Genomic DNA, 15,363 nt, shown 5'->3' with positions numbered 1-15,363 from the left:
TTTTTCGACCCTTTTTCGTATGCAACCGGATGTGACGTACTATGATTTGGTGGTACATGTATTACACATAAAGCTAGCTATACCTTCCACTGGTATGACAGTTGTTAAACTTATGATTGAAATTTTACATATAATTGTTAATGAATCTTTAATAAAAGAAAGGTATGCATGTCTGTACAAAAACCCGAGATGATTACAAAACAGTATTCCATAAACTCACTAACCACTAAAAACATATTGCAGACGCATCCAGAATGAGATATATATACTATCCGGAAGGGTCAAAAGTGTTACTCAAATGTTTACATGATATGGAATGGTTTGGACCGGCGAACTCTAACTCGTTTTATCAATCAACAATGATTGATATGTATGAAAATCGTAGTTTGTGGACAATTAATCGTTATACAGAAGGGAAATCTATTTCTCCTACCCTGCCTCATCACAATCGGTTAAAAGTCATAAGAAAAATACAAACAGGAGATTATGAACGAGATTATGAACTTCAGATTAGTAATGCTTCCGTTTTGGATGAAGGTCTTTACTTTTGCGAGGATTCTGAGATGCCTGCTGTTCCCGATTATTATATTCTTCAACTGATAAGTAAGTAAACAAATAAACTGGTTTCCTGTTTGAATGGTTTTACACTAGTCATTTTTGGGGTCCTTTATAGCTTGCTGTTCGGTGTGAGCCAAGGCTCCGTGTTGAAGGCCATACTTTGACCTATAATGGTTTACTTTTATAAATTGTGACTTGGATGGAGAGTTGTCTCATTGGCACTCATACCACATCTTCTTATATCTAAATAAGGCAGTAATCAGTAAGAATAACGATAATCAAAATGTAATTGGACAACCACAAGACTAGAAGCTAAAATAACAAGAAAAAATGAAAACTTCTTGACAATTTGTTTGAATTAAGTGCTTTGATACTGCAACATTGCAAAAATATTGTAAATGTGGACCTCTAAAAATGCCACTTCAAAATGTCATAAATTTGTATTCAGAATCAGTTTCACAGTTTTAATGTATCAAGAGTATGAGTATATCTCCTCAAATATTAAAACAACCTTGACTTTCACATAGTTTGGTTTTGTGCTTTTCTTATGAAGGTTAATTAACAAAAGAGGTGCAAACGAACCAAAATTGTAAAGGCTTACTCTTATTCTGTAGCAGTGAGTGCTTCAACACTGACATGATTTATAGCTTACATTTCTTAAATTGTTCTTTAAGGAATTTTATAAGCTACTAGGAAACTAAGCATCCGGCTCCCTCATGCCAAATTGACCTTAGGTGGTATTAGCTATATATGGTCATATGGAAGTCGAATATTTAATGCCAGCTTGTTTCGTAGTTTTGTTTTGACCGTAACTGACGAAGGTTCATCGAGAATAGCGCTCCATTATTACGCTCATACAGCTTTTGACATTCATCACCGTTTGTAGTTATTACGAACCCATCAAAATTTGAGTTAAAGTTAATGTTTTCATTTTTGTATGAATTATTGGCTATAAAACGAATTTTGTATAATGTACTCTTTGTCAATTTTCATTCCATTTTAACCACATGCTCCGGAACGCTTATGATATTTGTAAAAAAAAATCTAACAGATCGGAACCACACCATACAACAACGTGCCTTTGTAGAAATAGGTTGGACGAAAATCAACAAAACAGCTACACCACTGTGTCTAAACTACCCCGGCAAAACATGTTTGGAATCAATAGTATCTAATATCTGGTATGGCAACCAACCATCAACAGCCAGAGAACAGGTATGATTTCTGTTTATTTATTTATAATTTTTTTGAAATTGAAGAATAAACATACAAATACAACTATTTTCGATTGTTAGATGTAATATTTTCTACAACCGTTCTAGATTAATGAAGAAATGAGTAAAAAGCACATAAAAATGGTGAATTGAGTGAACTTTGCCTCGAATTAGAACCTTGTATAATTTTTCGTTAAATTGTGCACATTGTACGGAAAGAAAGATATTAACATGGCGATTGCAAGACTTCTCACTTTGAGCGCCTCAATATTTGTATTTCTGTGTATGGAACGAAAAAAATGGGTCATGTCAAAGTGGAAGGACCCGGTTTTGTCAATGTTGTTTACTACATAAGGACCTTTTTTTTGTTTTCAAACCACAAATTTATGCAATATAATGTTAACACTGAACATAGTCCGTCGGAAGAAATTCAATATATGATATGAGTCATATATATGTTATAGCAAAACAAACCTGTCTTGTTAAAATTTTTTTTAAACGGGAACTTTTCGAAATACGGAGTACACATTTTCGAATGCTATACGAATACATAATTGCACTTATCTGCGAACTAATTTTAAATAGAATATAAATACTGTCTAGCATGCACTTACATTAATTCTTTTATAACATTATGATGTTTGTTTGTTTTCTATGCTAGTATGTAATGATGTCAAAATAAGAAGATATGGTATGGTTATGGCACCATATCAATTTATCAAAAGAGTAAAACTAGTATGCTTTACTATACTATACGCTATGTTTACAATATATTTACTATCATTAATTTTACTCATTCATTTATTCATTGACGGACAGTCAGAAAAATACTTTAGTCTTTACTATTCTGCACGAATTAATCATGCATGCAACCCCGCTATATTTTCTGGTACTATATATTCTGTGTTACTCGTACTAACGCAAATTTTCATAATTGAGCACTCACATAACATAGCTGCGGGATTTTCAACTTTCCCCCTATTTTCAGGTAAGGACATTTAATTTTGTAGGCCTTTCAACGCATGTTTTCCATACCAAATTCACATTTCAAATTCCAAGGAAACTCCAAATTAACATTTGAAATAAATGTATTTTACAATTATGTATTTTCAATGTGAATAAAAGTTGGGTTACAACATATTAACGTCACAATATTAACGTCTTATTTAAAACAACCTAAGTGGCCATTTATCCCGTGAAAAATGCCAATGAAACAACTTTCCATCAGAGACCAAATGACGTAAAAGATAGTAAATATAGGTTACCGTATGGCATCAAACAATGAGAAACACCCACATCGCATAGCAAGCTATAAAATGCCCCGAAATGAAAAATATATAAAAATTCTTACGAGAAAACTAACTACCTGATTTATGTACAAAACAAACAAAAAAAACGAAAAATAAATATGATATAAAGCAATTAAAGACAACCTGAATCACAGGCTCATGGATTTGGGACTGACACATACAGAATGGCGTGAATGAACGTGCTAGTGCCACTCCGGCCCAAAAAAGTGGTATAACAGCACAACATAAGAACAAACTATAAAAATCATTTGAAAAGGGCTTAATTCATTCGATTACAGAGCCTGTATAGTAAATGCGCGACTGGCACTCAAAGTTGGCGGATGTATCTGTTTTCTCGTTTCTTAGTACATTTTATGAATGTAACGATATAGTTATATTATATCAGTGGCGGATCCAGGGTTGCAGAGGGAGTACCCCCCCCCCCCCCTTTGGTGGCCAGAACAAAATATTATATCATGTTTTTTTTCACGATTTATGTATTATTTTTTAGCATAAAATCGTCCACAAAAAAATCCCCTAACTACGCTCGGTGATATACAATCCGTTTTATTTTCAAAAATCGTCGATCCGCCACAGCATATTAACAATTAGAAATTTACCAACGTCACTAAAATGTAGCACATTTGTCAATATACGATAATCATTACACAATGGAGAAATAAAATAACCGTTTATTTATAAAATTATTAAGTAAATGATCATTATTTTATTTTCTGGATGGCTATTATACTTAGTATAATAGTTACAAAGGGTAAACAGATGTTTAACGCATTATTATTGTAATCCTTTGCGCCGCATGGAGATTCATTTCAAGGGCGATTCTGCATGCATATACATTTGTCTTTTTCTCTTGCTTTATAATGAACATTAAGTGTTCAGAATATTTATTTTCAAACGATGATAATTTTTTTACAAATCAAAATTAAAATCATTTTTGTTCCATTAAAGTAGGAATTCAAGTGTTTACGGATTCAAAAAAATGATAAGTTATCATGTGAAAGAAATCTTTTTCCAACGAGCCATCAAACTCCGGGGGCGTGTTTTATTGGTCTCTTCTGTACACGTCCAGGATGTCTTCTGGTGAAGAGTAAAAAAAAAAAAAATCTGGACCTCTTCTGGAGATATTCTGAAGAAGCAATAAACAAAAATTCAATTTGCCGTCGAATATAGCAGATTTTGTTTTATATTGGCTGACTAAAATCATTATTAGAAGATTAAGATACGTCAGTTCATTATTTAGACACGACTGTAATAGTGTGCTCTGTTTTGGTATTGATGTAGTTATTCAATTTGTGTAATGAGTATTGTTTATAAGAAATCGCTGTGTTTGTGATATTTTATCTTTGTGCTTTCCAAACTCTATTTTGAAAAACAAATCCGGCTTCAAACTTCAACCATTTGATTGTCAGGAATAATCTTAAACTCTACAATAATTTTCAATGTTTGTCTGGTATATGACAAAACCGGGACCTGCTTTGTGAATCTTTTTTGACTTAACCGGGTCGTACACATTAACAAAACCGGGTCCTTCAATTTTGACATGACCCATTTCTTTCGTTCCATGCACAGAAATACCAATATTGAGGTGCTCAAAGTGACAAGTCTTGCAATCTCCATGTTAATATCTTTCTTTCAGTACCTTTCTTTCCGTACAATGTGACAAACTGGAGGCAAGGTTCACTCAATTCACCATTTTGATGTCCATTTTACTTATTTATCCATTTATCTGGAACGGTTATAGAAATTCTCACAATCGAAAATAGTTATATGTATATATATATATTCTTCAATATCATTAAAATTAACAAATAAATAAACAGAAATCCTACCTTTTCTCTGTCTGTTGACCGGATATTAGATACGTTTGAGTCCAAAAATGTTTTGCCAGGGTAGTTTAAACACATTGTACACTCACTGTATATGATTAGAGTAGAAAATTTATGGCGAGGAAAGAAGCACAATCTAAGGCTACATAAAACGGAATATTAAGTAGACCAAAAACCCACATTCGTATTTAAGTAAACAAATACAAACGACAGCAGAAAGATAGATGTTTATTAGAATTAGTTACAATAACATTTTTGGACTATGATTGTTAATATATCTAATATCTTTTGTCAGAATGCTAGCATCGTGATCATCAGTAACAGTTGAATGGTTAATATTGGTCCGTAATAATTAACCAAAACGATTGTAAATTCCGTTTGTGTTGAGTAATTAAAATACATAATAAATCTTTATTGTCATGGGTTCATGTTCATCAATTTTACGTCTATGAGTGTTTGGTGATAAGGAGAGATATAGAAAATAAATATGAAACATTTGAATGTCATCATTGTATTTAATTTCTATGGAGATGATTTGAGAAAGATCCTTGTAGAAAAATGCAATATGCACAAGTACAACTTCACCTTCCTTTCAATGTTATCTTATAACATAGTAATCCTGAAATACTTAAGAGGATATGAAGCAATACAATTGGGGCAAACATTCTTTGATTGTTAACTTCGCAAATAGTTTTAAAGCATGTTTGTGTCAAGCTAAACAAAGATACAAGATTTAAAATTAAGAACCCCAGACGCACTTCTCGTCTACTTAATACTCATAAAATAATAATAGTTCAAAGGCCAAGATATGTAACAATTAAGATAAAAAGTTACCAAATCTGGATCATGTCCGCGAGTAGATAAACCTTAGTATTTTGAATATGGTGTCAAATTGACAGAAAATAACCGTATAAATGATCCTTAATGACACTATAATTATCCTATTACTTCACGTTCTGATATATATATAATGTCCTCTCACTAAATAATTTATATTTTTTGACTAGGTTTAACGCATTTCTCCAATCGAACTTAAAATAAAAGACACATGCAGTTAAGTCTGCCTCATATCTTTCCTAACACCTAAAAACTGGCAATGAGGGTCGGTTGATAACAAAACTTTTCGATAGATGGCAAGATGTCAGGTTTCCAATTGTGAACTTTCTATTCCATGTATTAACCGTTTAACAGCACCTGCATATGTAGTTTATTTCTCCCAGTAATACGTCACACCAGAGCTTGTGTTTCCTATCATGATTTCATTTCCTGGAAGAGGGTTGCTGCTTGCAACGAGGCTATTAAACCAAGAGTTCCAAAAAGTAAAGTTAAACTCATCCCTTCGAAAGTTTTACGGACGCCATCACAAATTGATTGACATTCTTGAGATATCAGTGTCACAAAAGACCACGGATATGTTCCAATTGTTATAACCACAATTTCATCCTCTTGTGTTGCCAAGTCTTTAGTATTCTGTGTAGTGTTTGGGAGTTTATTTGTCTTATTTTTTATGCTTTGGCTTTGTCAGTGTATTTCGATTTTTGAGTTGATGATGACCCCTTGGTACACACTGCTTCATTTTGCTTCCAAATATACATTAAATTTCAGTACACAGCAGAACAATCAGTCCTACATGTAGTTCAATTTATTCATAAACTAGTTATATTTTCTAAAATACATTATGAATTTGAACAAGAGTTTGTTTTCGAATCTACTTTATTGTATGCCTTCATTCTGTGAGTATTCATTTCAATACAGATTTAATAGTAATGTCTGTTATTCTATTTCGATATACTCACTTGATTTTAAATCAAATGTATGTTTCTACAGAATTAACAAGTTCCTACCGTTCATATATCACGGGCGTACATAGACATTATAGAAGAACTTATGGACTCCAATAAAGTTTAAAACATTCCGTAACCAAGAAAATAATGGTTTTATAAGTTACAAATGAGTAGTTTGATTTACAATACATGATGATACATATAAACTATATGTAACCTTTTATGTTATATTTGGTGTTTTTTTCCGTTTCAACTAGATAGAACAACGGTTTCAAGCATGCATGATATGATTGAAGAAATAAATGAAGGTGAAACAAAGAAACTTTGTTGTAATCTTGATAGCAATTCAACACTAACATCAATGAAGTGGCTAAAAGGAAATATGACAGTGTTGGTAACACAAAATGTTAACGAAACTTGTTACATAATCAAAAGCGTCACTCGATACGATCAAGGAAACTACACATGTATAGCCGAGAATGTAATTGGAAGTGGATCAGTAACTGTTGTTCTTAAAGTGAAATGTAAGTTTACATTTAGCTAATGACAAATAAGTGCATGGCCAAGTGTCCACGGAAGCCCATTTAGGACCTACCAAAAATATAATTTGAACGCGATATCGCGAATCAAAATCGTTATCTTGATTTGTAGAATACGTTATCACAAAATAAAATTCGTTATCACGAATTTATGGAATAAGTTATAACAGTTTTTGTAATTTGTAATAACGAGTAAAACATTATCACATTTTTTTTTGTAATTCGTGATTACTAGCTATATTCGTTATCAAAGATTTTTTAAATTCTTGATAACGGTTTAAAATCGTTCTAAAAATTGTATAATTGCTATAACAATTTTAATCCGTTATCACGAATTACAAAAAATGTGATAAGGAATTTAATCCGTTTAAACGATTTATATAATTTATCAAGATTTTAATCCGTTATCATGAATTACAAAAATATGTTATAATGTTTTATTACTTATTTCGGAAATTCATTGTCACGAATTAAATCTGTTATAACGAACACTTCAATTCGTGATAACGATTTAAATTCGTTCGTGATTTCTAATTCAAATATATATTTTTGCTAGGTCATAAATTGGCGTTCGTAAGTTTCCAATTTTGTCGTAACTTCTATATTTAAAAAGTTGTCTTTACCTAAATATTTGCACATGCATGTATGCACTGTGATATTTTGTTATGTCGTTTTAAGGTAAATAATTTCGAGTTTCAAGTTTTTAAAAAGGTATGGTATGCTCTTATAGTTTGAAATCAGATGTTTGCTTCTTCGGTATTTATTTTTTTGAAGATTGATAGTTGTTTTCAATTGTATATGTAGTATAATTGGTATTACATATTTTGTTATACTTTTGTTTATTTTCTTATTGAGTTATATTTGTAATACTAATATGAACATGATGATACACATGCTATGTGAGAAGATTATGAAGTAAAATAGCAGTATACTAAAAAAGATAACACTGAAATCTTTTGAATTTCAAGTATGACGTAAAAATATTATCTCAACGCAATAGTTTTTATTTAAGTTATGCAAGAAGGATTATCAAATAAACTACAAGTTGGACTGTCAAACGTGATTTGGTTGGTGAACGAGTAACTTGTGCATAAAAAATATAGCATAAAATACTGTTAACAGGGAAGGTTATTATTTTAGGACATTGCTTTGTTCGTTTTTATGTAACTTTTGCATTTCCATTATCTCCCAGTGGTCTCTTATCTAACACATTGTGTGGTATTTTGATTGAGGTAATATATAATTCAACATTGTTTTCATCGGAGGTGGAACACATGACCATCTGGTCGTCTTTTGAAAATGAAAGGATATGGAGTAATGTACATGGGACAAAATCGCACACAAAACATAGAAAACATAGAAAATTATCAATGAACAGGGCTTTTATTCCTGTTCTTCATCTTGACAGTTGATGTAGGGTCTTCAACAATGAACGAATCATTCATACCCTACAACAAGGTCAAGACGGCCCTTGAATGCTTATCGTTTTTCGCCGACATACAGATTTATACGTAGTAGCTCAGATTAAATTATACCGTTGTGCAGGCTGTTAATTATTTTAATTTATGTTAATCAAAATGAAAAACAAAAGTTCGTCAGTGTACAGGAAAGCATTAATTAAATGGATCATCTGTTTTGATTATATATTTTTAGTTTTCAAGTTAGATTCACCCTGCACCAACCAATATCGTATTTGGGGTGATTCTAGAATCCCTTTTTATCTGTTTATTCAGTTTTAACTAATGGGGACCTCTGATAATAAAAAATTTCAGTGGAGGAAACGAACATGTATATATCTTGTTGATAAATTTTCAACTTTTTAAAGTATTTGTTAAATATGTGATAGAAATATAACATTTCATTTTCCATTTTGGTCTGGTATCATACCTCAATAAATGTGAACCCTCGTGTGGTGTAATTTGAGAGTCAACGACTAATACAGTATGGATAAGGACAGGTTATAATCAATGAATATGATAGATTGAAATTGTGAAATGAATAAGAATTTTTTTTCAATTTTTGGTACATCTTTGTTGCTTCAAATAGATAAACCAGAGGTTTCAATCAAGCAGGATTTGATAGAAAATACAAATGAAGGTGAAACGAAGAAACTTTGTTGTTGAATTGAAAGCTATCCAACACCAACATTAACGAGATGGTTGAATGGGAGTCTTGAAATATTTGTTGCATATAATAAAACAGACATTTGCTATACAGTTAACAATGTCAGTCGATACGACCAAGGAATATATACATGTAGAGCGGAGAATATCGTTGGAATTGGATCAATAACGACTGTTCTTCAAGTAAAATGTAAGTTTTAAATTAGTTACTTTTGATTACTATGATTCGTGGTATAAACATTTTATATAGGCGTGCGCAATCACGAAATCAAATGTCAACGTAAATACAATTGTTCCTGAATTCACGGAAATTGGTTCCCACGAAAACGAACGAATAAAATTGAGAATGGAAATGGGGAATATGTCAAAGAGACAACAACCCGACTAAAGAGCAGACAACAGCCGAAGGCCACCAATGGGTCTTCAATGCAGCGAGAAAATCCCGCACCCGGATGTGGTCCTCAGCTGGCCCCTAAATAAAATTGTGTGCTAGTTCAGTGAAAATGGACGTCACACTAAACTCCAAAACATATAAAAGAACTAATATTAAAAAACATACAAGACTAACAACGGCCAGAGGCTCCTGACTTTGGACAAGCGCAAACATGCGGCGGGGTTAAACATGTTTTGTGAGATATGTACCCTCCCCCTATACCTCTAGCCAATGTAGAAAAAAGAGACACATAGCAATACGCACAGTAAAACTCAGTTTAAAAGAAGTCCGAGTCCGATGTCAAAATAGATAACAAAAGAAACTATGCAAAATGACAATGATACATAAATAAACAAAGGACTACTAGCAGTTACTGACATGCCAGCTCCAAACCTCAATTAAACTGATTGAAAGATTATGTCTTCATCATACGAAAATCAAGTACAATCCCTCCCGTTAGGGGTTTAGTATCATACCATCATAAAATATATAAGAAGAACATATCCCGAATCATGCCAAAAATTGGTTTTAGAATAAATGTGTTTAATTCCGATGCAAAGACCCTATGAGTGAATCAATATTAATACCAAAATATGCAATCCTTAATGACTTGACAATAGTATCGTAACTATATCCTTTCCGAATAAGTCTGTTTAAAGGTTTGGTTAGCTTTTGAGGTGAATGCCGACATTTTTGTGCTTTGTAAAGAATATTACCATACAATATTGGATGTGAAATACCTGAACGTATAAGATGTCTGCATGTTTATTTATATTTACGAATGATGTCCTTGTACCGATGATAAAATTTAGTAAATGTTTTGACTAGTTTGTGATATCGAAAACCCTGGTGTAATAATTTTTCAGTAATACAGAGATTTCTTAAATGTGAAATAGCACACACATATGGAAATTGAAAGCATTAAGTACAAAGCTTAAAGAAAACTATTACACAAGACAAAGACATAATGGATTTTAAACTTATGCAAAATAATTTACCACCGTTAAATCAAATATTTATATTTTACTTTTTAATAACCGATTCATTAGATTTTCTACAAGAATCGTTTTGTAAATTCTGCTTAAACAATGAATCAGAAGTGCACTGTTCTTTCATTTTTAAAATATGATATTTCTAACATATTTGTGAACAAATGCATACATTCTTACGTTTTCAATTTTGGCTGCACATATCACATACTAAAGTACTTTTGGATTCCAATATAACGTCACTTATTTCGTAAGAACGATAATGATGGTAATATTAGCTACCTGATTTTAAACATGTTAAATGAAGTTAAAATAATATTTTTCTAGAGATTATTGATGTGTAAATTTGGTGGATTAATTCAAAAAAGTTTTGAGTCAGCGACCTAGTTTACACATCAATAACCTAATGAAAAATGTGTTTAATCCTTATAATTCTGAGCGAAAACATTTACAATTTTTCATTAGCCGTCAAATCCCAGTTAACACGTCGTAACTAAAGAGTGAGCCGCAATATTGACTTGCTAAAATACATACATGTTCGAATAGTGTAATATAATTGAAAATGAATCAATATCCTTTTCTAAAACGTTATTCTAATGCTACATTATCAAAATAGAAACGGAATAACCTTCAGCTTTAGATTTTTCATTCGTTTGACGTCATGTTTTGCAATGAAGTTAGTTCGCCAAGATCATTCATGAAATTTCGCTGACATTTATTTGATTTTCATTTTATACATTTTACCAAGCTTTGATGCAATAACTTTTGTTGTTATGCATTATAATTGGTTAAACAACTCTGTAGTTTTAATTCAATTTCAATTTTTCTGAAACCACAGAATCCCATGCATGTGTTACGCGCACGAATAGTTCCCATTTAAATCGACATAGTGTTTATATAGGTAACGAAAGTAGTTTCAGGAACATGGGCTATCGAAGTGTAAATCAAGGAAAACTTTTCTAACGGACCAATCACAAATTTTTGTGATATGCAAATCATATAAAAATTGTTATGTTATTTAAAAACTCTACTGTACACATTAACAGTTTAATTCACTATATATCGTCATAAAAAAATTTACAACCATTGTTGTTATTTTTGCACATTTTTGACGTTTCAACATGTTTAAATAGATAAACCATTGGTTTCAAGTATGCAGGATTTGATTGAAGAAATAAGTGAAGGTGAAAAGAAGAAACTTTGTTGTTTTGTTGATAGCAATCCAACACCAACATCAACGAGATGGTTGAAAGGAATCAAGGAAATATCGGTTACGCATAATGTTAACAAAACTTGTTACACATTCAAAAGCGTCAATCGATACGACAGTGGAAACTACACATGGATAGCAGAGAATATCCTTGGAATTGGATCAATTACTATTGTTCTTAAAGTAAATTGTAAGTGCATTATTACTTTACGAAAAATTAACAAATTGACATTGACATTCAAAAAAAGTAGCATGACAAAATATTACACATGACCAAAACATAAATATTGTATAGAAAAGCTTTTAACGTAATTCTGCTCTTTAAATGACTTCCAAACTTGGCTTTGAAGAATTGGTTTACTTTCATATTTGTACATACATGCATAGAATCCGTGTAAAAAAAAAAGAAAAAAAAAAAAAAGAAAATGTGGTAAGAATTCCAATGAGACAGCTAACCAACAGACACAATATAACGTAGCAACTATAGGCCACCATGTGGCCTTCAACAATAAAGAAAACCGAAACCTCAAAGCAAGCCATAAAAGGCACCAACATGACAAATGTAAAAAAAAAAAAAACTCAAACGAGAAAACTAACGGCCTGATAATCAGCAACAAACGACAACCCCTGAATAACAGGCTCCTGAAGTGAGACAAGCACATACAAAATGTAGCAGTGTTAAAACAATTAATTTTTCAAAAGATCATTTTAAGGTAAATGCGTATTCGCTTAATGTTTCTAAAAAGCCATGATATGGTGTTTTTTCAGTTTTATAGAATTAGAATTGCGGGTTTGTTATTTAGGATAGATATTGGTGTTCAATTTTATATGTACTATTCTATTTGTTACTGATTTTCTATACATTCATTAAGTTTCAGTTATATCTATATTGTTAATATAAAATTTGAAATAAGTTAATGGAGCAATATGGCTGTATATCATAATTGTTTTTACAGTAATCTTTGAAATTTTTAAAATTATGGGAATATTACATTTTAACGCCTTAGTTTTTATATCTCTCCCCCTTTTATTGTGTTATTTAATCCAAAGTAGAAATCATGTATAAAAATGAATAGTGGAAAGTAAAATTTAAAAAGCAAGGAGAGACTTTAAATGTTATTCCTTATTCAAATGCTGTATTCTTGCTGTCAATATCATCATCTGAAACGACAATATTTTCCAAATTATTCAAGACATATGATCGAATTACTTATGAGGGAAAGCGTCAGACGTGACTAGTGTGTAGAAGGTGCGACTCCAGCATAGACTACAACACACACTGCTGTCAACAAAAACATTTTCTTTGCAGTATACGTAGTTTTGTAATTCGCCATTTTTCAATTAAGATGTTGAACTTGGAAATAAAACTACCGCAAATAATTCAAATAGTAAATTGTATAATTTATAGTAAGTAGACCGTATACGGATACAATACCAATAAGATGCTAAAACGACCAATCTACATTTCTTTTTTTAACAGACACCTAGTTTCTAAATATAAGGTAATATGTGCAATTAAAATAATAATTTATAATGACAAAAGGATTTAATTAAAAATCATCCCAAACACATGGACATAGTTGCTATAATTACATATAAGCTACACGTGAAGCAGTAGTGTGGAGAATGCACCGATAAATATATACCGCATAATAGTAGATTGTAACTGCTGCACAGACCAACAGATTTTTTGCGAACAATAATCTTAACCAAACATACTAATGTGCTCCTAGATATTCTGTCTGTACATATTGTATATAAAAATAAGAAGATGTGATATGATTGCCAATCAGACAACTCTCCACCTTAGACCAAATGACGTAGAAGTTAACAAATATAGGTCTCCATACGATCTTCGACAATAAGCAAACCCATACCGCATGAGCATAGTAAGCCATAAAAGACCCCGAAATGACAAATGTAAAACAATTCCCTTTATATTTTTGGCTTCTTTTTGCAATGGACAACATGATTGGTTTCACTGGGAAAGAAAGGTCTTTGTACCCTTCCGAAACCCATAAGATAATCATTGTTTTTGTGTGTGGGGCTAATGTTGATCAGTCTTTAGTTTGTTTTCTGTGTAGTTTTTTGAAATATTTTGTGTGTTTTTGTCGTCTTCATTTTTGCACATGTTGTACCTTCTTGTAGTTCTTGTTAGTACAAACCCGGTGATAGTAGAACTAGAAGCTAACCATGTGGAGATCAATCAATCAGTCGTATGATATAGGCTACTTGATAATAAATCAAGCGAGAACCTGCATAAAACGAGTATATCATTTCGATATATTATCCTGTCTGAATACAGTTAAAAATTCAAATATCACATATTTATTACAAAAACATTTCGTTTTGCATATTTAATAACAGTAGATCTATATATATTGGTGCAAATAACCAATTATTTCAGCCGTTCTCGATGACGCCGAATAACATTAATGGTGTCATTATCCTACACCAGATTAGCATTTCCACAATAAATGTCTCTTCAGTGATGCTCGAGGCCAAACTATTTAAAAATAAAAAATTAATCAAAAGAATAATAAATAAATAAAAAGCTTATAAACCAAAAAGAAATCAAAAGTATAGAAAGAGCCACAACGTTCCTAACAAAAGTGGTGGACGAAGAAGATCCTCATTTTGCCAAAACGGAGGGCAAAATTGAAACAAAATCTGTTTAAGAAATAAAGAACACCAATATTAAAAGAAAATATAACAATGACATTATATTACATGTATTCAAGGACGATTTGAAACTATTTTGGACTTGATAAAAAATATTACAGGGGAGGAAACGAACATTATTGCATCTTGCTTAAGAAATATTTGAATTTCTCCACTTCGTTTCAAAAATATTTGATCAATTGATTATAAGATGTCATTTTCCATATCGGCCTTGGTATCACCCGACGACAAAAATGATATGGCAGTGTCAAGATGGAAAAGGATTTATGATAATCTAAACGGGTGATATTTAATAATATTTGACCTCTTTTTAATTTTTTCCGTACATATATGTTGCTTCAATTAGACATACCAGAGGTTTCAATCATGCAGAATTTTACGGAAGACATAGATGAAGGTGGAACAATGAAACTTTGTTGTTATGTTGAAAGCAATCCGTTGCCAACATCAACGAGATGGTTCAACGGAAGTCAGGAAATATTGACTACACATAATGTTACAGAAATTTGTTACACAATTAACAATGTCAGTCGATACGACCAAGGACCCTACACGTGCATAGCGGAGAATATCATTGGAAAAGGATCAATAATGACTTTTCTTCGAGTAAAATGTAAGTTTTGAATAAATAAATATAAGAGAAGCAGGCATTTATGGACATTGAAAATATAAAGTAGCAAAAAAGACTATTACAC

At 31.6% G+C, this 15,363-nt stretch overlaps 1 long non-coding RNA gene across 1 annotated transcript; it reads left to right on the top strand.

The window, feature by feature from the left end:
• The first annotated feature begins 249 nt into the window (after positions 1-249).
• On the top strand, positions 250-12,781 carry LOC127717882 (uncharacterized). The gene is made up of 4 exons (XR_007989454.1): positions 250-603; positions 6,950-7,216; positions 9,278-9,544; positions 11,910-12,781. It is a non-coding gene; the product is annotated as an uncharacterized LOC127717882 (long non-coding RNA).
• The last annotated feature ends 2,582 nt before the right edge of the window (positions 12,782-15,363 follow it).

This window comes from Mytilus californianus, unplaced genomic scaffold (genome assembly GCF_021869535.1).
Source record: "Mytilus californianus isolate M0D057914Y unplaced genomic scaffold, xbMytCali1.0.p SCAF_10, whole genome shotgun sequence".
Lineage (NCBI taxonomy): Eukaryota > Metazoa > Mollusca > Bivalvia > Mytilida > Mytilidae > Mytilus > Mytilus californianus.
This window is presented reverse-complemented; position numbering and strand designations above follow the sequence as displayed.